The following is a 23,125-nucleotide window of genomic DNA, read 5'->3' on the forward strand; positions in this document are numbered from 1 at the left end:
CCTGCCCCCGGCGGCAGCGCACAAAGCGGGTGGGAGCGGGTCGGGCCGGGCTGTCGCCACTCCAGGTAAGGGTGTGCGTGTGCGTGTGCGTGTGCGTGTGTAAGGGCTCCGAGCGCGCTGCACGTCTGTCCGCTCCGCTCCCGGCGCGACTCAGCCCCGCCCCGCCCCGCCGAGGGCTGTGGATGCAGCTCTTCTTTCCCCGCTGCCCCTCCTCGCCTGGTCCTGCCAAGCAAAGGCAAGCACTCGCCCCCCAACCCCACGCCAGTGCTTCCCTTTCCAAAACACAGCCCCTCTCCCAAAGCTCAAGTATTTCCACCCCCCCCAACACTTCGTGCCTAGCCCCCCTTTTCTCCCAAAGATCCACTACCCCCGCGCCGCCCTTTGTGCAAGCGATTGTTTTTTTTCAAAATACTTTCCGAGGTCTTTTGTGTTTCCGTGCGGTGGCAGGAAGCGACACAGAAAAGTCACCAGAGCAAAGGCGCCTTTGCCGTGGTCCCGGGTGACGAACGTGCGGGGGGCAAAACCCGGGTGCGGGGGCAGACGGGCTGCGGGGAGGCTGAAGGAGCGGGGTGGCGTGTCCCTCGGTCGCGGGAGGCTTGGGGACAGGTTTGGGTTTTCAACAAGAGCCGCAAGCTCGTTGCTAATAAAGTTAGAGCCTAATCAAGTTTGGGAGGGACGGAGCCTCGGCAGGCTGGACAGGATGCCTGCTGCCTGGTCCTTGCTGGGTCTAGTCCACCAAAGTCATTTAAAATTCAGTTTATCAGTGCAATATGTTATTTGGGGGTTGGCGTTGGACTCTCCTCTTCTGGCCAGCTCCTGGCTTTCAGCTGCCCTTGCAAAGATGACAAAGAAGCAGCTTTATTCTGCCTGGCAAACACCCCTCTTCGAAGTGAACCAGCCGCTTAGACCTGAGCTGAGCCTGTCTTTCCATGCTGCAGAAGAGGAAGGTTAGCCGCGTCCCGAGATGGCAACCTTTCCCTTTTTGCCGGCAGCCTGCTGTCTCCTCCGCCGCCCTGATTTATGTATTTATTTGTGCTTATAAACTGGATTTCACCAAATGCATTTTGAGGCTGCGATTTTTAATCCTCTTTTCTGCCATATGGCCGGTGGCTGAACTGAAATATGACTCGATTAATTATTCCATAGGAAGCACTAGCCGAAAGCCCTGGCGGTTTTGAAAGTGCCTGCATCTCCCGAGTAGGTGTGGCACGCCGGGACGGCTCTGTGCGAAAGCCTGTCTCTAACGCGGTGAAAGAGCCTCAGAGAGCCGGGGTCGACGTGTCGGGTAAGTCAGGGCTGAGAATGAGGCCCTGTGTGCACTGCTGGGCACTTATTCAGGGGATTATAATGGGTCTTTTCTAATACACCACAAATCTTTTGATTATGGCATTACTGCATTCGGCACCGGGCTGCGGTTGGTACCATCCTTTCCCCAGCCCCTTTGTTCCCCACGACCCTCGATATAAATGAGTCCTGCTAGCCTGCTGATCAATTCTCTAGCAGCCTCCTGACGACCGTCTTCATAGGTCACTCCCTCTTCTCTTCCCCTAATTAAGAAGGAGCACAACAGTATTGATTTCGCTTCCCCCCCACTTCCAGAAAACAGACTTCTCTCTCTCCCCCTTTTTTTTTAGATTTATATACAGTATTCAGCTCTCACTTCAACTGTTTCCTACAGGATTTAGGAGCTGGGCTAGGAATCGATAGGAAAGGAGCCTGGAATATAAGAGTATTTACCGAACGGGGGATGGGGGCATGTGACGCTCGTAGCCTGTCGGTGCTTTAATATTTGGACTCTGGCACCAAGGTGTTTGCTGCTGTGCTTTAGGCCGAGGGGTGAGGGAAGACGGGGCAGGCCGGGAGCACTGAGTTTTGTGGGGGGCGTTTAGGATTTCAGGATGGATGGGCATTGGGAGGCAAAAATGAAGCAGTTGGAAGATAGGTGGAGTCGGCAGCTGGAGAGCACGGGTCAGGCATAGGGCTGGTGAGACAGGGAGGCTGAGCTGGATCTGGGGTGTGAATGGGCTGCAGCATGATCCGTTTGCTTTCCTGCTAATGGCTTTTTAAGGCTGCTAAGCAGCGCTGGGGGGTGCCGGAGGTGGAAATGAAGCTCCTTGTTTGCGGTTGCTGCTCTCTGAGCTGTGTGCCGTGCCATCGTGCTTTTCCAGCCCGTCAGTTCCTTGCTGAGACAGCTGTAGACACCAGGGTATGGTTGTCCACGGGGTGGGGGGATAAAAGCCAGGGGTGTTAGGTTTCCTAATTTGTGATCCCTCATGGTTTTGTCTGAGGAGGGCTGGGGCACAGCCCCTGCCTGGGTGGCACGAGGTTGCAGCGAGCCCTCGGGTAACGCTGGACCACGTTGCACACATTGCTGTCTGAGAAAGAGCATTGAACAGGCTGGGAACGTAAGCCCTGAAACACCAGACCTTAACAAAGGGCCTTGCTTTTTGGCTGCCTGCAGCATGCGATTAATCCGAAAAGATTGGAGATCAGGTGTGGCACCAGTTCTAGACATCGCGGGCGTCTCTCGGGAATCCCACTGACAAGGCTCTTCGTCTCAGCTCTCACCAGAGCCAGCAATTTGTTACAAACATATTGAGCCTTGGTCTCCAGATGCAGAGTGCGCCGGAGAAGCCTGCTCCCCCGGGGGCCTGGCATTAACGGGTGTTGCTCTTCTGGATTCGTGCTGCGTTTAGGTGTGGGGAGTCTCCGAGCCTTCCTCCCTTGCTTGCGGTAGGACAGAGGAGGGTACAGTCATGGGAAGCTGCTGGGGGAAGGCAGATAGGTGTTGCTCTCTGCAGACAAGGCAGCACCCACATGGGGTAGTGCTTAGAGCCGTCTCCCGACTGGTCCTGGCATTCAAGGAAACTGGGTAGGATTCACTTATGTGTGGCTGCGCTGGCAAAATGTGACTTCAGGGCCTTGCCTGTGGCTTTAGGGCCCTGAGTTCAAGTTCTGCTCCGCACTTGTGATGAAAGGTGCCCTCGGCCAGCCTTTGAGTGTCCTGGTCATCTGGGCTGGGGGGGTCAGAAAAGGGTGGGTGCTGCTTGAGCATGTCCCTCCATGCGCTTCTATGATGAGAGCTGGTTTGCCTCGACGAGGGTAACTGGATAGGCCGTTTGATTCGGGCAGGGCTCTGACTTGAGCTGACTTCGGAGAGGCCCCCGTCTAGGGTTTCTGACTTCTTCGACCTGGCTTCCCTGCATTTCTCAGACAAAATGTTTCCCTCCTGCATTTCACTGCAAAGGAGAGTCTCAGCTTTGATCCTAAATACTGCCATGTGTGCGCTCCAGAGCTGTGCCAGGGTGCTTGAGTGATGAATTGGTACGAGCTGAATATCTCTGGACTAATAAATCAGGTTGTGACTTTGCTGCCCGCTCACTAAAGTGACCCACAGCTGGTCTGGTCTCTGCGCATGGCTCCAGAAAAAAACAGCCTGAAATTCCCCTCCCTGCTGCAAGACCCTCTCTGAGTATAGGAGTGCAGGAGAGCCTTGCCACTCTTCTTGCCAAGCTGCTAACATAGGCAATGCGACCAAGCTTTCTGGTAGTCTCCAGCTGCTGGAACAGCTGCATTGGGTTCTTGGTCATGGGTGCAAATTAGAGCAGTCTCCAGGCTGCTCTAATCCACCCGAGACACAAGCAGTAGAGGCTTTTGCTCACCTCCACCTCTGCAGCGCTGAGCACTCAACCACAGCTGGGCACCTTATCTGTCTGGCTTTTAGCCAGACCACTGGCTTTCTCTTATGTGTGCTTTTCTTTGCTTGTTGTTTGCCTAGAAGGATAAGCCAAGAACAGGCCCATCTCCAAGATCTGAGAGGTGTAGTGCAGAGGGTGGCTGTTACCATTCAGCCAGGACTCCAGTTCAGCCTGGCTTCGCAAGCACTGTGCTGCAGGAGAAGAAAGGAGTGTTTTATTTCAGCCCTGTCTGTGTAACAAAACGGATGCTCAGTAACTTAAGCTCCATAGCACCATTCACAGCACACATTGAGGTGAATGATTCACCCTTTTTCCTCCTAGTTTGCCAATAAAACCCGCTCCAGTAAAGGACAGCTGCTGAGAGGCCTAGGATATGTGGTTAGTGGAGGGCAGCATTTCGTAGATGCAATTCTGGCCTGGAGGAAAGATGGAAGCATAGTGTTGCCTGCAGGAGGATGAACAGAGCTGTCCCCAGTGAACAAAGCTAGAAAGAGCCATGGAGAGCTGGGCCCAGCCTGAGCAGGGGTGGAGGCTCTGCTCTTCTTCATCCTCCATTAATGGGAAGTCCACACATTCAAATGCTTCCTTGTAAAGTTTGCCTGACCCCGGGGCCGTTTGTTGCAGGATGAGGAGTCATAGAGAAGTAGACCCTTCCAGCAGTCGTCCAGACCAGAGGTTCCCAAACTTTTTCTTATTGCATACCCATTTCCAGATTTACCAATTGCCTGCGTACCCCTACAAGCATGCCTTTTATATTTTAACCCCTTAAATGCCAGTGATTATTATGAAAATTAAATCGGCCATTACACAATTTCTCTCATGTACCCCCCGGAGGTACGTGTACCACGGTTTGTGAACCTCTTATCTAGACCAACCCCCTGCCTGAGGCAGAATCATCCCTATCCAATCCATCCTATACAAACCTATTGTCCAACCTCTTATTAGAACTGCACGGTCAAGCCTGACACCACGCAAGACATAACACCAAACCTGCTGCAGGTAAAGCAAGGGAAGCACGGCAGCCAAAATCCTGCTGCTTTAAAGGTTGTTAAAATATATTCAAGAGATGCCAAGAAGAGGGTCTGTGGGCTATCCCCTCTGGTTCCTCGCTTTCCGCAGCTGAGCTTGGTTATATGGAGGATCTACCCCACCAAGCCAGACCCCCCACCTCCATACACACTGCTCGCAAACCCTGTGCTCTTTCTCCTAACAGTTTGAGTTGCACCTATAAGGCAGGCCATGAAAACACAAGCTTTTTCATAATGGAAGCTGATAGGTTATCACTATAATCCAATTAATTTGACATTGTAAATTGTTTAGAGCTGGGATTTACATAGATTAGTCTTGGAGCTGTGGAAAAAGCATGAAGGTTGTTTAATTCCCACCCGCTCCCCACCCCCCTGTACATAACAAGAGGAAGGTCTAACAGATTATGAGTCTAAAGATCACGGCAGCTCTGTTTCGGAGCATATGAGGATAGTCCTTAGTTAACAGCGTCCCTGCAAAGCACGTGAGTTTTCTTCAATCTTTCAGTCTAAAAACCGTGTGCGGGAGAGGCATCACTTCTGCTTTTAAAAGCCTGAGTCACTTCAGAAGAAAACCAAGCCTCAGTGCCTGTAGTTACCATAGTAATTAGGCCTGGCAAGCTGGCTGGCTTCTCATGTTCTTGAGCAAACGTGAAAATCCTGCACAAAACGTTTAATCCTCTTGAGAGCCCATGCCAGGAGGGACTTGCTCCGTGGCCTCAGAGACACCCACAAGAGCTCAGGGGCCCGAGTCTGGACTTGCAACCCACGGCCAATGCCTCGTGGAGGCCTGCAGAGAATTTTGCCTTTACAAAGGCTCCAAGGCTGGACCGTAGCAGATGTCATTTTTACTTTAGACTCTACAATTAGCAAATAAACGCCGTGGCCTCCGAGCTTCGGGCCCTAGCAACTGCTGGCCCAAGTTTTGCAAAAAAAAACCCAGATGCTCTCAGGAGGGGGTAGGTTCCCTAGGGAGTTCATGGTCAGGCCTGGGGATGCATAGGGGAATTGGGGGTCGTCTTCTGCAGAAGGAAGCTAGGCAGTGCTGCCCGTGTGCTGTGCTGGGGGACAGTCCTCCCCTGTTCTGCAGCAGCACAGGTCTTATGTTGCTTATGGGCCATCTGTGCCTTCCCCCACCCCTCTGGGGGCAGGGAAGGTCAAAGCCCTGAGGCTGGGAACTGCAAACACATGGGGAATTTGACCAGCATCCGTGGGAAACAGCGGTGGAAGGTCAGCGAGGCCGGAGGGAGACATGGCCCGTACCCACCCACCACAAACTCGCCATGGGGTTTCCTCCCGATCCTTCTGCTTACTAACCCCGGCCCTCCCTGAGGATGGTTTTCAGTCCCGTTCACGGAGCTCTGTCCAGAGCCCAAGCAATGTGCTGATGCGATGCCTCGGATGCTGCTCTCCTGCCACAGCCTGTGCTTGTTTTCACTTCTGCTGCCTTCGCGCTGGGTCCTTGGGGTTTGCTGCACTTCATGACACATGCATCCACCTGGCTTGTTCTTCAGGCCCCTGGCTCTGGGCAACCTACTATACCTTTTTTTATCCTGCTTTCCACAAGCTGCTCCCCTGCTTCCTCCATACTCCTTTCTGCTCGGGTTGGGTGGCAACTGGAATTTTTACCTCTCCCAAAACAGATGCATTCTTGCCCTTGGAGCGATGGTGGGTTTCCTAAGTTGGCTTCTGCCTGAGGTGGTGGGAGCAGACAAAGGAGGGCTGTAATGTGCAATGGAGCCAGCTGCACTGGAGTAGTTGTCCATTTGGTCTTTGGCCAGGCCCAACCTATTGCACGCTTGTAGGTGGCTTGCAAGGGTGTTGGATTCTGCGCCATCTCAGCTTGAAGGGGCTTAATGTATGTTTAGTCATTAGGCTTGGGAGACAGCTCCTCCTCTGAGTGTTTGTCAGGGCAGCGCTGTCTGCCTGAGCCTGAAGTCAGCCTTGAAGCAGATCTCCGAGAGTGGGAACTCCCCATACCCTTCAGCTTAGCTGGCACAAATGACTCATTCTCGATGACAGTGACTGAGCTCTCAGTTCATATGGAGAGACTCCCTCACTGTCCGTGGAGAGCTCTCCTGGGTGTCAGGGGAATCCTGCACTGAGAGGTAGCTCTGAATGCATACCCTGGCCCGGGTGCCACAGCGGCACTTGAACTGGAGCCTTTCCCCAGGACGGGTTTGCCCCTTCTGCCGAGTATATCAGTGCCACCGTTATCCCCGGGCATGGATGGCATTGCCACTAGAGTGGGGGCCACGTTATCCTTTCAATGGCTTTGTGTGTAGCACAGCCTGAAGCCAGCATTTCAGTGCCTACGCTCAGTTCTCAGCCGAATTTGCAGGCCATCGGACAAAGCCAGGCCCTACCAGAGAAGTGGAGGTGGACCCAGGCACGTAGGCGTGGCTTGGTTTCTTCTTGCTGGGACTCTTTCCTCTCTTCTAGCTCTGCTGTTCCTCCTTCCTAGGGTCTAATTCCTGTCCAGCGAATGGCAAAGTCCAGGCCTGTGAAAGGCTGAGGCTGGGTCTGGGTAGAGGTATTCCAAGCCCACTTGGACAAAACACTTCCTAGAATCCGAGATGGGTAGGGCAGGATGGGACCTCTGGAGGTCCTGAAGCAGGATCATCCCTATCCAAGCCGTCCCATGGGACTTCGAAGATTTGAAATGTGGCCTCTGATAAAGATCCAGATTTGCTTGGATCCATGCACAATTGCTATCCCTACAAGCCCAATTTGTATGCCAGAGGGAACCCCGTAGCACTGGGCTTCTCAGCAACAGGAGCTGTCCACCCGAGCCTAATGGGCTGGGAGGAGTCCACGGTGTAACTGCTGCTTCTTAAGCAAGTACTTTGGGATTCAGCCTCTCCAACAGCTCTTGACGTTAGCCTGCTAAAGGGGTGCATGCTCAGCCAGCGAAAAATATGCTTTTATTTAAGACACAGTAATGTAATATTAAATGCGAAGGGAAAGGTACATTAATGCAGCATTGTGGTTGGGACTGAAGTGCACGGAGTGGCAGGAAATGCAGTGGCGGGTTCCCACGCCAACCTTAGCTTGGCACTGTATCACCGCCGTGCCTGGCTTTATAGAAACATCATCTACATTAATGCCAATGCCAGCCTGATCCAAGGGCATAGATGATGGTTGCTGAGGGAATCGAGGCTGAATCTCCTGACTTGAGCACAGAAAACCTCACCCTTCACCTTTGCATTAGTGGCTCGATGTTCATCTCTCTGGAGGGGAAGTGTCTGATGGGGAATGCAATCTCCAAATGCATGCAGGAGAGCAAGGCTGGACTGGACTGGACTAAATGACCTTGTGAGGTCCCTTTCAGCCCTGCTTTCCTATGATCCTGTGAACTCCTGCAGACGAGTACTGTGACAAGGGTTTGGCCCAAGGTCATGTTGTGTCCAATCCAACCCACCACTGAAGTCATTAGGAACATTTCCATTGACTGTCAGGCTTTGATCTGCCCTGTAATTAATAGATGGGTTGACATGAAGTAGAACCACTGAAATGAATCTTCAAAGCGTTGAGGGTTTGAAGGAATCAGGAGCCAGTTACAAAGGGCTCCTGGGTTTGGATTGCAAGGGCAAAGACTGACTGATAAAGCTTTAAACAACCTTAGCTAATTGCAGTTTTTGCCCTTTTCCAGTATGGAGGGCTCCCTGGCCTGGCCTGCTCTTAACCAAGCAGTGGAAAGCAGCGGGTGCTGCAGTCCAATTCTCAGACACTTCTGCCCTTTATGTCTAAGTCACTCATCTGCAGCAAGTTTGAAGTATTAAAATATACTTGGAGATTTGCTAGTCTGCAAACGGCAGGAAGTTCTGTCTCATGGGCCAGTGCTGCATGTTACATATATTATACAATTGACTGCTTGATCGCGCGGTACATTTAGACTGGCCGCACATGCAAAATAAGACTGGCCATAAGTGCAAAGTTATTATCACACAATTAACTGGTGAATCCTGCAATAAATGTAGACCAGCCACGCATGCAAAGTCATTAACACGTAATAAAAATGACTATAAAAAGAGCCAACCAGCTACAGTTAGTGCTTGAAAATATGTAACGACTCCAGAGCTGGTTTCTATCCAGCTTCTACTGGAACGTGTAGCAGGGCCCGTGGGTTTCACAGCTTGAACCCTGGAAAATTCAGTCCCCCGGAGGAAATGGAATTGGACCAAATTAACAAACTAGCAAAGCATTTGCTCACAGCCCCTTCGCAGTCCCCAGTTCCCAGATGCAGTGACACTGCTGCTTCCCAAACAAAATTAATGTGTCCCCATCCGTACTTCTCACCTGATCAGTTCCTTCCCCTGTTGTGCGTCTCTGCTTAGTCTGCCCAGGAGGAGGGGAGGAGGTGGCTCCATCCCAGTTTGCGAGTACCTCCATGATTTCTAGAAGCAGATCAATTGCTTAACTAGCAATAGGAGGCGGAGTGGGAGCCCATGGTTGGAAACCAAAGCTCGTTGAGTTTGGAATAGAAACTGTAGGTTGTTTCTTAATTTTATTAAGCCACATGGAAAATTAAACCATGGACCCTTCCCTAGGGAAGTGGTGGATTCCCTGTTACTTGCATGTCCTTTTACAAAGATACCCACTCTGGATTTAAGGGCAGGCTGTAGCTCACTCTGAAGCTATTGGCATGATCCAGGCTTTGCTGGGTGAGGGCCTGTGACATGGAGGAGGGTGGACAAGATAGCCATGCGGGCCCTTCTCACCTTAGGATCTAGGAAGCCTGTGTTCAAGTGGCAAGCTGCCTCTTGCTTATGCTTTTGCAGTTTCCAGATAACCCAGCCTTTGGTGCTACGGCAGTAAAAAGAACATAATAATAACCTACAGCAAGGATTTAGTTCCTTGATAACTGGTGAGCAAAGAGGTCTTTTAATGGCATGTTATAGAATCATAAAATATTAGAAAACAAGGGCTGGAAGGGAGCTCAGGAGGTCACATCTAGTCCAACCCTCTGCTCCAAGCAGGACCAGCCCCAACTAGATCATCCCACCAAGGCTTTGTCTAGCCGGGCCTTAAAAACCTCCAAGGATGGAGATTTGACAACATGTCCTCTCTGCTCTGACTCGAATCATACTTGTGACACCGAAAACCAGATCAGGGCGTTTTGAATCTGACTGGGCTTCCAGTCCACCAGTAATTAAGAGAATATTCTGGGATTAAATGGAGAAACTGAAGCTAAAACCAGGACTAAGGGAAGGCTGATTTTGAAGCTCTTTGTCACCCTGGCTGAAGTTGCAGCAAACTAGTTTCCTGAGTCACCCTCCCTGATTTAGGTGCATGCTTTAAATGGTATATTTGGAGCCAAGTGTATTCAACCTCCCCGGTGATGCGAGTGGGGGGCAGCAGGCTGGAGGATGTGGAAGCTGCTGGGTGACCTCTCTATCATACCAGCTTCTCACACTTGTTCGATAAGCTCCTCTGGTTGACTGGGTATCTTGGGGCGAAACATTTATCAAGGGATTACCCCTGCTGGTGTCAGGCACCAAATCAACTGTATCTCAGGTTGTGAAAGTTACTCTCAGCAGTTTTTCAGGGTGGGAGAGTGTGTTGGCCCCAGCAAGGCTCTGGAGGAGCAGCCTAGCACTGGAGACATCAGGAGGATGTGAGCAAACTGTCAGGATAGACTAGGATGCCCGAGCATCTGTGGAAGGATGACGCTTTGCAGTCCACAGCTACGCAGAAACCCATGTTTCCTGCCATGGGTGCAGATCCTGGATTTTGGTGCAGTTCTCACAGCTGTTCAGGAGATCTGGGCGACCGTCTCGCAAGGGCCTTTCCCCTGGGTCTGTGTTGGCAGAGATCAGTATTCATGGGAAGGAGTTCTCTAAATCCCCGGTGGCAGGTTGAAGCCAGAGGGCAGCGGAGCAGAGTCATTAAAAGCTAGTCTCCAGCACAGGCCTGGCACAGGGTTCAAGATCATATGTCCGGGGTGGTAGCAAGAGGCCTCACCTCCCTCTGGTCTTGCACTGAGCGAAGGGCAGGGGCGTGGGCGTGTGGCATGAACTTTTTGATATGGTTCTCTCAGCCCTGGGTGACCACTTCTCATAAGGGCTTTCCCCACGGGTCTTTTTGGCAGATGTCAGCGGTGATGGGAAGGAGGCACCTAAATCCCCCAGTCAGAGAGGCTGAGATTTTAGGACAAGTACTTGTGAGTCACTGTGGCTTTTGCTCAGAAGTTGGAAGCAACCTGCACCCACCTGCTTTTCACTCTGAGTAGCCTCAAGAGACGGAGAAGCAGACTGCAGGACCGCAGACATGAAACGGTCCCACTCGGTCCAGCATGACGCAGGCAGGATGGCATATGAGACTTTGCAACTTGCCGTGCCTTTGGGCCTGGAAATTGTGGACCCGTCTTTATAAGTCTCCCAGACTATGCAGGAACATGAGTGCTTGTCACTGCTTTATGATGAGTTATAGGGTCTCTGGGGGGCTGGGCACCACCAGACAGACATGAAAACCATTTTGATTCCTTTGCTGGCAATGCAGCCGGTCTCAAAGAGACGGGCTAGAAAGAGAATCTAAGACTTTGCTTACCCCAAGTCCCCCCAGTGAGCGGCTGTGGCTTTTGCAGTCCTGTTTTCCTATTTGTATAATGTTCATTTGACCCAAACTGAGGGAGCTGAACAATTTCTGCGGGGGGACAGGGAAATTCTCAACTCATGGCGCTGCCAAAAGCTCAACATGGAGAGGGGGGGGAAAAAATCTGAGAAAAAAAAGTTGCTTGTTTTTGTTAATTTTTTTGGTTGTCATCACAATGCCAGGCGAGAAGTGGGATTTTTAGGTTGTCAGTCTCGCTCTTGGAGGCCTGATGCCGTGTTTTGTTTGGCGCTTTTAGCAAGTGACTCATTCAGATCCTTTTTCTGATCCAAGTTAAGGAATTGTAAAGCAGGGGTGGCACAGGTGGCCTCTGTGCACAGCATGTGGCAGAGCAGGCAGGGAGCAGAAAGCAGAGTGACAGAGCAGGCAGGGAGCAGAGGGACAGTGGATCAGACAGGGAGCTGAAGGCAGAGTGGTAAATCAGGCAGGAAGCCTGCAGTGAACAGCAGAAAGCAAAGCAGCAGATCAGGGAAGGGGAGCAGAAAGCAGAGCAGTAGATCATGCAGGGACCAGAAAGCAAAAGTGGCAGATCAATCAGGGAGCAGAGGCAGAGCAGCAGATCAGGCGGGGAGCAGAAAGCAGAGCACCAGCTCGGGCAGGGATCCTGCAGGAGGGAGCAGAAAGAGCAGGAGATCAGAGGATCCTGGAGCAGAAAGTAGAGCAGCAGATCAGGTGGGGAGCCCAGGGCAGGGAACAGAAAGCTGATGAGGCAGGAGAAGGCACCTGGAGTAGCACGTCAGGGAGGATGGAGGGCTTGATTGTGGCACGCAGGGGATGTGGCCTCTACATGGGCAGGATGTTGGCTGCCGCGTCTCCCTGCTTTACCTGTGGCAGGTTCGGGGGTTAGGTCTTGTGCTGCGCAGTCTTGCTAATAGATTGAACAGTGGACTTGTATAGGATGGTTTGGAGAGGGATAATCCTGCCTCAGGCAGGGGGTTGGATTAGGTGATTTATGGAGAAGCCTTCCAACCCCACTTCTTGTCATTTGGTACAAGACTCCAGTACAAGCCCCTGCAGGAAAGTACTAGAGCACCTGCCAAAGCCCCATGAACTTCTGTGGGTCTTAAATATAAGCTTCACATAAAGTACGTGCTTAAGTGCTTCTCTGCATAGAGATACTGAGGCTTCGCTTACCCTGGCATGCAAGCCTGTGATCTGCTGCTTTCCTGAGCTGGGGCCAGCATTTGTCTTTTAAATGGTTTTCCCCTGGGTCCCAAGTTGTATCCTTGCTTAGAAAAGAATCTTTCAGCAGAGAATAAAATCAAATTGAATAGTCACTGCGTATGTAAGACCCAGAGCTGAAATAGCAGCTGAGCACTGCAAGTGTCCTTTTTCTGTATCCACAGATGCTCTTAACAATCTAACTCTGTCTTCAGAGCCGTGCTTGTAACGGGGAGGATAGGATGGCCATGTGCTGTCAGGTTAAGAAAGCAGCAAACTGACCCAGTGCATGTAACAATGTCAGCATAATGAGGGAGCTGTTTGTGCTGCCTGTCCATATGTCCATCCATGTGAGGGATCCCATACTGTCCCCTGAGCAGCCCCTGATCCTTCCTGGGGGTGCAAGTGGAGAGAAATGCCAGGTTGCCAAAGAGTGCTGGGCTCTTGTTGCGCTTCAGGGCTGCAGGTTAAGCAGCTCCAAAGCATCTTGGTTCCTGCTCGAAGTGATCTGCACCAGAGAGATGGTGAAACACCTCTGATGTAGCCCAAAACACCCATGGCTTCAAAAAGGGAAAGATTTCAGCCTCTGCTCCTGGACAATTGGGCATGCAGCTCCACGGGACTAGAGCTCTTGTCTTGTGTGGTCTAGCAGGTAACAAACCACATGCAAACTTTATTAACTGAGTTTTTATTAATCGGGGGTTAGCTACATTTCCCCAAGGGGGAGGCTTTTCCAAAAGCCAGGAGCCGAAGGGCTATGCTGTGTGGGTACTTCCACTGTGTGTAGCTTTAGCTACCATGTTATAAATGACCGATGAACTTTGGTTTTTGAGAGCCTGCTTTCTTATCTGCAGGGAACCTGTTAGAAATATAACACCCAAGGCTCTTGGTTTGAATGCATCACCCATTTTAGCACAAACCTAGTATGAAAAGTACCAGGCGCTGTACAAACACACAGGCCATGGCAGTGCCGGTGCCTCTGTACTGTCAGCATCAGTGGTTTTCAACCTGTGGTCCACAGGCCCTAAGGGTCTGCAAAGTATCTCTAAGGGGTCTGCGATCAATCAAAAGTATGTGAATACCCACACTTGTAGTTCAAAGGGGTCCGTGACGGAAAAAAGCTTCTTAGTAAAGCTTCTAAGTTTGTTTTACCAGGATAAAAATGTGTGGTATGTTATACGTGATGATGCCCCTCTCCATGTGTGCTCCCCCCCTTTTCAAAGAGAGAGAAGAGAGGGGGCAGCGTATAAATGGCTTTGAAACTTCCCCCCCAAACTTCAAAATGCAATATTCAAATCTTTGAAAGTGTTGCCAGCTCTACCGTGTGCGTGGGGCGGGGGAGAGGTTTGTTTTAGGGGTCCACAAATGAAAAGAGGTTGAAAACCAGTGCTCTACATGGCTGAAGGGACACAGGCATGCTCAGAGCATGCCAAGGTGGTGATCAGGGGTGGGGGGAAAGTGGGATGGGAGTCCGGCAGGGGGAGAGAGGTTGGAGGGGCAAGGAGGCTACACACAGAAGAAACAGGAGCTAGCAGACACTGGAGACATTGAGCTCAGGTGGAGGCTGAGAACCAGTGGGGTAGGAGGAAGATGGTGGAGAGGGGAAAGGCGCTATGGGAAGACAACTGTGGTGAAGAGGCAGGGGAAGTGGAAGACCTGGGGCTGCTGGATAAAGGCACTGGGATGAGGAGCTGGAGGGACCCTGAGTGGGGGGAAGGACTTGTTTCTCATAGCCCTCAGGAGCCAAGTGGAGAGAAAAAGGGAAAGTACTGATGTGAGAAGACTTGCTGAAGGGGCCTGACACAGCTTTCCACGCTTTAGAGCAAAGTGGCTTAAATGCCTCAAGTCTCGGGACTTCCCCTGGAATTTTTCTCACGCGTTGGGTATCAATGCATGTTGCAGTCTTTCAACCCCACTGAGCTTGGAGCCACATGGGACAGGGCCCTGCACCCCGCTGAGAGCAGGGTGAGCATCCTCTTCTAGTGACCACCTGCCGAGCCAGCTGCTAGCCATTACACAGCTGTCTCGTACTGCCACGGTCTTCGCCACAGACCCCTGCAGAAAGCCGGCCTCTGGACTCCCTAGGAGTGAGTGGGGCAGGACCTTGCCCAGCTTTGGTGTAGAGGAGAGGTGGTCTGTGTGGGATGAGCAGTGTCTGCAGCAGGTTCAGGGGTGTTCACTGGCACACATGCACCCCCACTTGGGTTCTTGCTCCACTCAAAGGTTAAAAGTAGCTGCTTGGCAGTGGCAGCAGCATTTCTATTCAGGCAGCAGTGAAGGAGTCACTTGACTTCATAGCTCATTATCATCTACCAGATTCTTTCCGTGGGTGTTCACCACCCCCTCTCCTTTTTAATGGCCTTGCTGGTCCACTAATTAAGCTAGCCTTACTTCTGCCATTCTGCTGACTGCCCATTGCTCCTGGCATTGAAGCTGCTATTTCCCAGCCTGTTTTGGCCCTATGACCTTCACGAGCATGCCCTGCTTTTCCGTTATTTGTCCCCCGTAATCAGTTGTTAGCTGAGGATACTACCACTGCCCACTAGTAGCAGCCACGATACGCTTGGTGGGCTAGGCCCCCGGCCTTGGCATTCAAATAGGCCTATCTCCTAGCCTTGTGGATGGTTTTTAACTTATTCCAGTCAAGTGATATTTGTTCCTGCATTAGTCTTAAAGTACAGCCCCAGGCCCCTGGCATCTTAGTAAAGCTTCTAAGTTTGTTCTACCCAGATAAAAATGTGTGGTATGTTATACGTGACGATGCCCCTCTCCATGTGCGTCCCCCTTTTCAAAATCCTAGATCTGCCCATGAGCAGGCTGGTCTATCCCAGCTCCCCCACGGGCCTGTGCAGCCCATGCTGAAGCCCCTATCGCTGCTAGCTCAAGAGCAGTGAAGGTCAAGGCCAGTTTGGCTACAACCTCCAGCGGCATCACTAGATAGGGGCTTAGACAGGAACACCCATAACACGTTCCCCAGGGATCCCGTGACCAGGTGCCTATGCAGGCACCATCTCCAGGCTGGGCTCAAGAGCAGTCGTGAGCCTCTGCAAACCCGTATGGCCCCTCGATGAGGGGAGTCGGGCACTTCAACACTCCCCAAGTCTGGTCAGAGATGAGATCTCTTCTCCTGAGCCTGCCTGCACAGATGTAGCTAGGCAACACACCAATTTTTCTCTGTCTGAGCTGCCAAGAGGGAGGCAGGGATACGACTGACTCTTCTCCCTGGGCTGATTCTCAGACAGCCCTTTGGGCTCTGTCGTGCATCTCTGTGTAAGCCTGCGCTTCTGGTGGTGGTATACGTTTCACTGTGCTGCCCAAAACATGGGATAATAAGGAGGGCCATGAGAAAGAGGAGAGGTGCTTATAACTGGGGACTGCGAGGGCTTGTTTTCTCCCACCCCTGTTGCCGCTGTAATATGGTGGAGGGTTCAGCAGTGCTCCCCATCTTTGCCTGTGCACAGAGACCCTGCTAAGTCTCTTGCAAAATCAGCTTTGGAAGGGAGGGAGGGAGGAGGAGAACTTTGCTTCAAAAAAAAGAAAGAGGGATGTTTCTAGCCCTTGAAAGTAGAGCCCTGAGGCAGCCAGAGCCAAATAAAATAGACCCCAAACATGTCATCGAGGGGTAGGGCCTTGAATCATTTGCTCCGGACATGTGTGGAGCGTGCAGCCTCACCTGGGTGCTCTTGCAGTACAAACGAGCATGGACCTGGGTCTTCCTTAGCAAGGCACAGACCTTGCACATCAAAACTAACGAGAGCTTTTTTCCGTCATGGGAGAGGAAAGAGGAATGGAGCAGTGTGGTTCGACTGCTGAGAGAGAAGAGAGGGGGCAGTGTATAAATGGCTTTGAAACTTCCCCCCCAACTTCAAAATGCAATATTCAAAGCTTTGAAAGTGTTGCCAGCTCTACCGCGTGTGTGGGGCGGGGGAGAGGTTTAGCACTCAAAACCAGCTGCTGGGAGACGTCTCTCTCTTCCCCATCCCTCCCCGATTGTTGCACATGAACTAGATGTGTTGGCACCTTTGGAACGAGCATATGTATTTCTATGATTTCTAGAGGAGCTTTAGGAGGGGAGAATAGATAAGAAAAGAGCAAGATCTTAAGTTTCCCAACTCACTCCTCAACGCTCCATCTGACCACGCTAGCACCAAAACACACCATGATTTAACAGATGGAGGAAAAACCTGTTGCTTTTTTGCCCCAAGTTTCAACCCCGCAGCAAGCAAAACATTAAACCTCTCTGAAAAGCCCAATCTGCCCCAGACATTGCACCCGAGCTTTCTCCGGAGGGAGTCGGAGAGGATCTGGATTGCATTGTCTTCCTCACTTCTGAAGTAATCAGTGTGGTAGAGGTGATGTCTTTTATTAGACCAACTAGATAGTTGGGAAAAAAGGTCTTTATTTGCAACTTCGGCAGTGAGCATCCAGCACTGTCACTTGTCATGGGTTGCTCTTGGGTCGTGGATAGCTTTGGGGTCAGCAACCCTACAGTGTGCCAGCCAGATCTGGTCCATGAAGTGTCAGATCCAAGCTGCAAAGGTCTGATCCAGCCAATAATGGATGCTGCCTGAGACATCACGGTCAGCTTCAGGGGGTGGCTTTCTGCCCCAAAGTGTCTCTTCCCCTTGTTCCCACTTCCTTGCTGCCATGGAGGGATGCAGGACCCACCAGCTGGGCTGCCTCGCGTTAGCTTCTTGGCCCACTTCCCACTTCTGAATAGGCATGAGCAGCTCTGGGCATTGGCAGAACAGGTGCAGTTGTGTCCAGCATCATTCCTGCCCAGGCAGGATGCAGGCGAAGTGCTGCAAGCTTGGGAGGCACAGCAGCAGGTTGTACTAGGGAAGGAGTGAGGTGGGGATGGCCCCTGAGAAACAAGGCACAGGTGTGGTGAAAGGGAGTTCTGCCTCATGCTGGATGGGACACACTGGGGTGAAGAATGGAAAGGGGGACCCGTGCTGTCATCTCACGAAACATCATAGGGACACCTCTTCATGCCTAATGAATCTCAGGAGCTATTAGTACTCCAGGTCTGGACTACCTCATATTATCACTCAGGCAAGATGATAGGGAGGAGAGATTGGAGATTACCAGCTTCTTGCAGCCCACATCAGTAGTCACAAGGCTTAGTTATTTATTCATAACCCCAGAAGGCGCCGAATACTCCTGGTGATGTGCAGAATATAAGAACCAGGCCAGGAGGGGCACGCATGGCTCTGAAATGCCGTTTCAGTGGTTGGCGTGAGCCGAGCTGGCAGCTTCGTGAGAGCCCTGCATCTTGCACATGACGTGTTCATGGGTATCTCAGAAAGGGTCAGGACCATGGAGGCATGGGGGTTAAGACTTTCTGACACTCCTCCAGCTGCAATGGACATGGGCACCCATCTCTTGTTTGTGACAATGGACATTATTCACTGCTCTCTCTGTTGAATCGGTTCAGTTTGGTATTTTGTGCCAAGAGTCCCACACTGATGCCTGGAGGTGATTTGGCCTTGTAGGTCAAACACGGGGGCTGCCTTCCACCCAGAAATCCCCATTGCCTTGTATATTTTTTGTGCTTCTCCATTGCCCTGAAGCCCATACAAATCCTATTCAGAATAGCATGGGGAAGTCTGCTGTCCCCACCTGTGCTGTACAGAGGAGGAATGGTTGGAAGCTTATGTTGGCCTGTTTGAACTAGAAATAAGGTGCTTTTTTTTTTTTTTAACAGATCAACAGCTTACCTAGGACCAGGTCACTTGAATCAAGGAATCTCCATCGCTCGGATCAAGAACCAGGTAGCTTTCACAGAGATCGATTCCAGGTAACTAAAAGGCACAGGCCAATGCATTAGCACCTTGGTGACATCCTACAGCCTATATTATGAAGGAGGTCAGCTGAAGTGATTACAGTAGTCCTTTGTGGCATTAAAATCTGCATCTCTAGGAATGAGCTTTGCCAGTGCAGTCAGTCGGGTGTGTTTTACTAGCACCAGGATTTTGGGTGTTATGTTTTTGAGCTTGTTCTTGTTGAATGACCCAGCCAGAGGTTGGTGTGAGGTGTCCAGCATGGATGTAATTGCTCAGGGGTCTAGATGTTTCTTCCTGTACCTGACAGTGTCTGAGATAAGGAAAGGGGAAAGTGATGCTGAAATGCATTTGATTTTTTTGGCAGAGAACAGATTTTCAAGCAGCAAAGGCTGTAAGAGCCATGCTTTCAGCTTCTAGTATTGGGGGGAAACATGTAGATACTGCCAGGCAGTCTCTGTGTGAACTTAATCATTAAATAGCCTCTTTATCTACAAACCCAAAGTGCCCAGTTTTGGCTAGAGCTAGATTGTGGGTGTTCCTGTACCTTCCCTACCCTCTATGCCTCCATTATTTTCCTGGTATAAATTCTAAGTTTGATCATAGCAAAGATAGTGTACTGGGTGTAAATCTGTAGTAATATCTGCCTGGGAATCCAGGTAGCCTGAAAGAATAGCCTTCATAGATGTGATTGCCCCCTGGCTGTGAGTGGGGTGTTGACTCTGGAGCCTAATGATCACTAATATATATTCACTACTGAGCAACACATGCTGGAAAGGAAAGGAAGGAGAGGCATCCCTGTTGTGTTGAGAGAAGAGAGAAAGAGTGAGCACCATTTTTTTCCATTAATTGAGTGGAATCAGTTCCTCCTCTGGCAGATGACAGAATAAGGAGCAATGGTCTCAAGCTGCAACAAGGGAAGTGTAGGTTGGATATTAGGAAAAACTCTGTCACTAGGAGGGTGGTGAAGCACTGGAACGGGTCACCCAGAGAGGTGGTGCAATCTCCGTCCTTGGAAGTTGTTAAGACCCGGCTAGGCAAAGCCTTGGCTGGGATGACCTAGTTGGGGCTGGTCCTGCTTTGAGCAGGGCGTTAGGCTAGATCAACTCCTGAGGTCTCTTCCAACCCTCATTTTCATGATTTTATAAGAATTGAGATGCAGATATATTTGCCTTTGGGGATCTCTGTGCTGGAAGCCAGCCGCCCCTTCCTCAAGCCTGCCTCAGGACAGACGTTTCCAAGCCAGTGGCCAGCCACCAACATCCAATCTCTTTGAAAAGAAGAGGAGCTTGACTGAATAGGGCCCAGAGGATCATACATTGATTCCCGTGTGAGCTTGCAGAATAACATTTGAACCCAAAGAGCCGCAGCTTCTCTCCTAGCTTGACACAGCTGCTGTGTCTTTGAAAAGCTGGCAGGGGCGCAGTACAGCCGGAGCCAGCAGGCTGCTGACACAGTGAATGCTTGCCTTTTGATTGAAATTCTGGGCATTGCTCACAACGGCTCCACTGCAAATCATACTTGGCCTGACAACTTTTTGGAATAAGAAATACTATGTCTCAGAGAGGAGGGGGTGGAGGAAGGAGCAGGGTGGCTAGAGACAGCGAGGGAAATAAGCAGGCGCTGGGAGGGTGGCAAGACTTGCTTGCTTGCTGGCAGGGGAGAAAGCATTTCTTAACTTTCCAGAGCAAATCATCTCCCTGAGCAAATGCCGGTACAGCATTCTCTCCGCGGCTCTCAAGATACAGGAGCAAATGCAGATTTCTAAGTCAAAGGTATTCTTTATGCTTTAAGCCGATGCCTCTTATTTGCGGCCTCAGGGAGCTGTTTGACTCAGCAGGGTGCTGCAAGATTTGGAAACCTCCTTTACCAACAGCTTGGGGAGAAATCACTGGCAGACGGTATTTCCACGTGCAAATATAAATTCAACTTTCCCTTTAATGAGCTCTGCTCAACACAAAAAGGCCAGTCTCGGGGAAGCTGAAGTGCAGACAGAATTGTGGGGTACCCTAATGACGGCAGCCCTACAGAAACACTCAGGCCAGGAGCATTAAGAAACACAAGGCCATTCATTAGGTGCTCAGTTGCCCAGAACTCCTCTCATCTCTTACAACTTTAGCTTTCAGTTTAAGGCTTTATTTCCCAGAGTATTCATTTGAGCTTCCACTGATCAGATGCAACCTGGCTTCCAAAGCCCAGACAGATGGCATGTTTAAACTGATGCAATCGGCATAATAGCACTGTCGAAAAGGAATGCGTAGGCCATGCAGAGCCCTACCCTGGGATACCTGTGCCCAATCCTGTGGAGAATTACCCTGAAAGGGATCAGAGATAAAACTCCACACATAGAAGTTATACTGATTTAAGTGTTGCCTGTCCATGTCCATCCCAGGTAGCTATTTAGTAAATGCAGACTGTCTGCTACTCACTCCCTTGTCACCTAGGAGCGAGGTACAAAAAGTGGTGTCTGCTGTGTGCAGCTCTCCTGGGAGAGTCTTTCCTGATCGTGGCATAACTTGTGAACAGGACAGACGGAGATTGCAGCAGGGTCCGTGATTGTCTGTCTGGCATCAGAGGCTCTTTGTGGAAGTACCCACTTTAGGGAGAAAGTGGCAGTAAGATTGCTTCTGAAGAGGGGAGTCTGGGACATGCAGGTACCTCTTCACTGAATAGGGAAGGCAGTGATATACCTCTTGCATTAGCCTAGCTTGGATCAAAGCAGCCGTGCGGCATAATAACACTCGAGGTGGTGGTCTGCGCAAGTGCTGCATGGAGCTCTATGCAAGCTGGGAGCTTGTCCCATAACTCTTAGTGTTGCAGAAAGCCAGGCCATTCTCCAGATGCTTTCCAAGTGACTTGTGGGTGGAGGAATCTGTCCCTTCTGGGCTCGTGGGGAGAGCATGAGGACAGGGGTGGAAGCCGGGTTGGGCTCAGGTGACACTAGCCTTTGTCCGCACTTGGAAGCAGATGTGTGAGCAGCAGACAGGCTGGGCTGGCTCAACATGAGCTGCCTCCTGGACTGGCTGACTTGAGTTAAAAGCACCGCTGCTCTTGAGCGAAGGGATTTTGGGTATGACCAGGGCCAGATCAGGAGTTGAAATTAAAGTTAACTCTGCAGTGGAGACGAGCTGAGAGGTGAGAAGGCCAAAAGCACTCCAAACCAGGCAGGTGGTGCCCACTCCACTTCTGCTTAGACTTAACAGAAGAGGATAAAACATCAAAATTGGAGGGTGGCGGAGGCACGTGCATAAAAGATTTGCTGGCCAGCTTTTGAAGAGAGATTGAATCCGGAGAAGGGTAATAGGAGGAGCCATTCACTTGGAGGAAAGCAGTGGGGTGGCACCACTCACTCTCATGGAAAGATCTCCCCTGACTGAGCATCATTTCCCATGCTGGGGAGCATGTTTGTTGCGCGTTGGTACAGTCCCTGGTGTTGATGCCAGGGGAAAGGTGGCAGAAAACTGCAGACAAATGCCATCCTGTTCCCAGGGCAGCCTGTAGTACAATAGTCTGATGGGTGGCGTATCCTTTCCAGATGAGAAGAGACACTTGCATCCTTCCAGGAGCATGCCCCATCCTCCAGTGTATGTTCCTTTGAATGCTTCTTGCCTTCCCTGAAGTTTGTACGCTGTTAGTTCATGCTCTTCTCCCTTGCTGTGCTGGGTGTCCAGCAATGCTAATGAAACCTCTGTAGCCTTCTCCTTGCCAGAGCCGCTAAGGGGCCTTGCTACTGTGTTCCTGCCCTGCTCCGTACTCAGGCCAACGACTGCCCGTAGTCAATGCAGCTGTAAATGGGACCTGGCTGCTCAAGCCGAGGACTGAAAGGTGGCTGGCCATGTCACTCCTTGGCCAGCTGTTGGGTACAATGTTCTTTGACTGCAGGAGCTAGGTGGGCTGACGATGCCAGAGCAGGAGCTAGCAGACGACTGCAGACAGATGCGCAGTGCCACATTTGCCCTCTGAAGCTTGCAGACTGGCTCAGTCCCTGCTTGGCCCCATGTGCTGCAATGTGGGTTTGAATGCAGAGGTTCCCCCTGTGCAGCAGCGAGGTGCTGGTGTGCTTTTTCTGGTGAAAAGCACCAGCAGTGCTCCTTCACGAGCTGGCCTCTCTGCACTAAATATAGACCACCACTGTCACTAATGATGCACCCAGGAGACAAAGCCATGGGAGGGAGCCCGGCTCCAGTGCCCGTTCCCCATGTCGATTATCCCGCGTGGCTGGGCAGAGCAGAAAGCCAAACGAGGCAGAAAAGGGAACATGAAGGGAAAAAAAATTGACTCTTCCTGGTGATAGGATGAGGTCCTTTCTTTCAGGGGTTGCTTCGACCTCGTGCTGTGCTCATACATTTGGTTTCAGAAGGCTGTGCCTCGGCTGGCTGCTAGCACTGGCGAATGCAGGTCTCTAGAAGAATAAACCACAGCATCATCTGAGTCGTAAACTCCTTATTGCCATTTTTACAGAGAGCAAAATGCACATGTAGGCCCAAAACAAGCCTCTGAGGTTGGATGGCCCAGTGGTCAGAGCATCAGCATGGGACTTGGGAGGCATGGGTTCACATCCATGTTCTGCTACAGCTTCCTTGGGTGGATCCTTTTGCCTTGCTGTGCCTCGGTTTCACTGCGTGGCCTCTCAAGGTCATTTGAAGGATGCAGCCAGGGAAGACCACAAACCCTCAGATGCTTTGGTAAGGAGATGGACTCCTACGTCTGCCTGGGAGTGATTGTGTTGCTACAGTAACTCCCAGAAAGCTGGGCTTGAGAATGCAGTGACAGAAGAGGGCTTGGAGGTGGGGAGCAGATGTCCCCTCTGGCTTGCCCACGGGGGTCAGACTCCTCGCTGTGACTC

General features: G+C 51.2%; 1 protein-coding gene across 2 annotated transcripts in view; it reads left to right on the forward strand.

The window, feature by feature from the left end:
* Positions 1–23,125, forward strand: part of GNG2 (G protein subunit gamma 2) — an 83,838-nt gene continuing 60,713 nt past the window's right edge. For both annotated transcript variants that reach the window (XM_019550967.1, XM_019550969.1), the window contains exons 1-3: positions 1–65; positions 1,147–1,285; positions 18,204–18,296. The gene's annotated coding sequence lies outside the window, so the exon portion shown is untranslated. The remainder of the gene's footprint in view (positions 66–1,146; positions 1,286–18,203; positions 18,297–23,125) is intronic.

This window comes from Crocodylus porosus, unplaced genomic scaffold, assembly GCF_001723895.1.
Source record: "Crocodylus porosus isolate Cpor-Errol unplaced genomic scaffold, CroPor_comp1, whole genome shotgun sequence".
Classification (NCBI taxonomy): Eukaryota; Metazoa; Chordata; order Crocodylia; family Crocodylidae; genus Crocodylus; species Crocodylus porosus.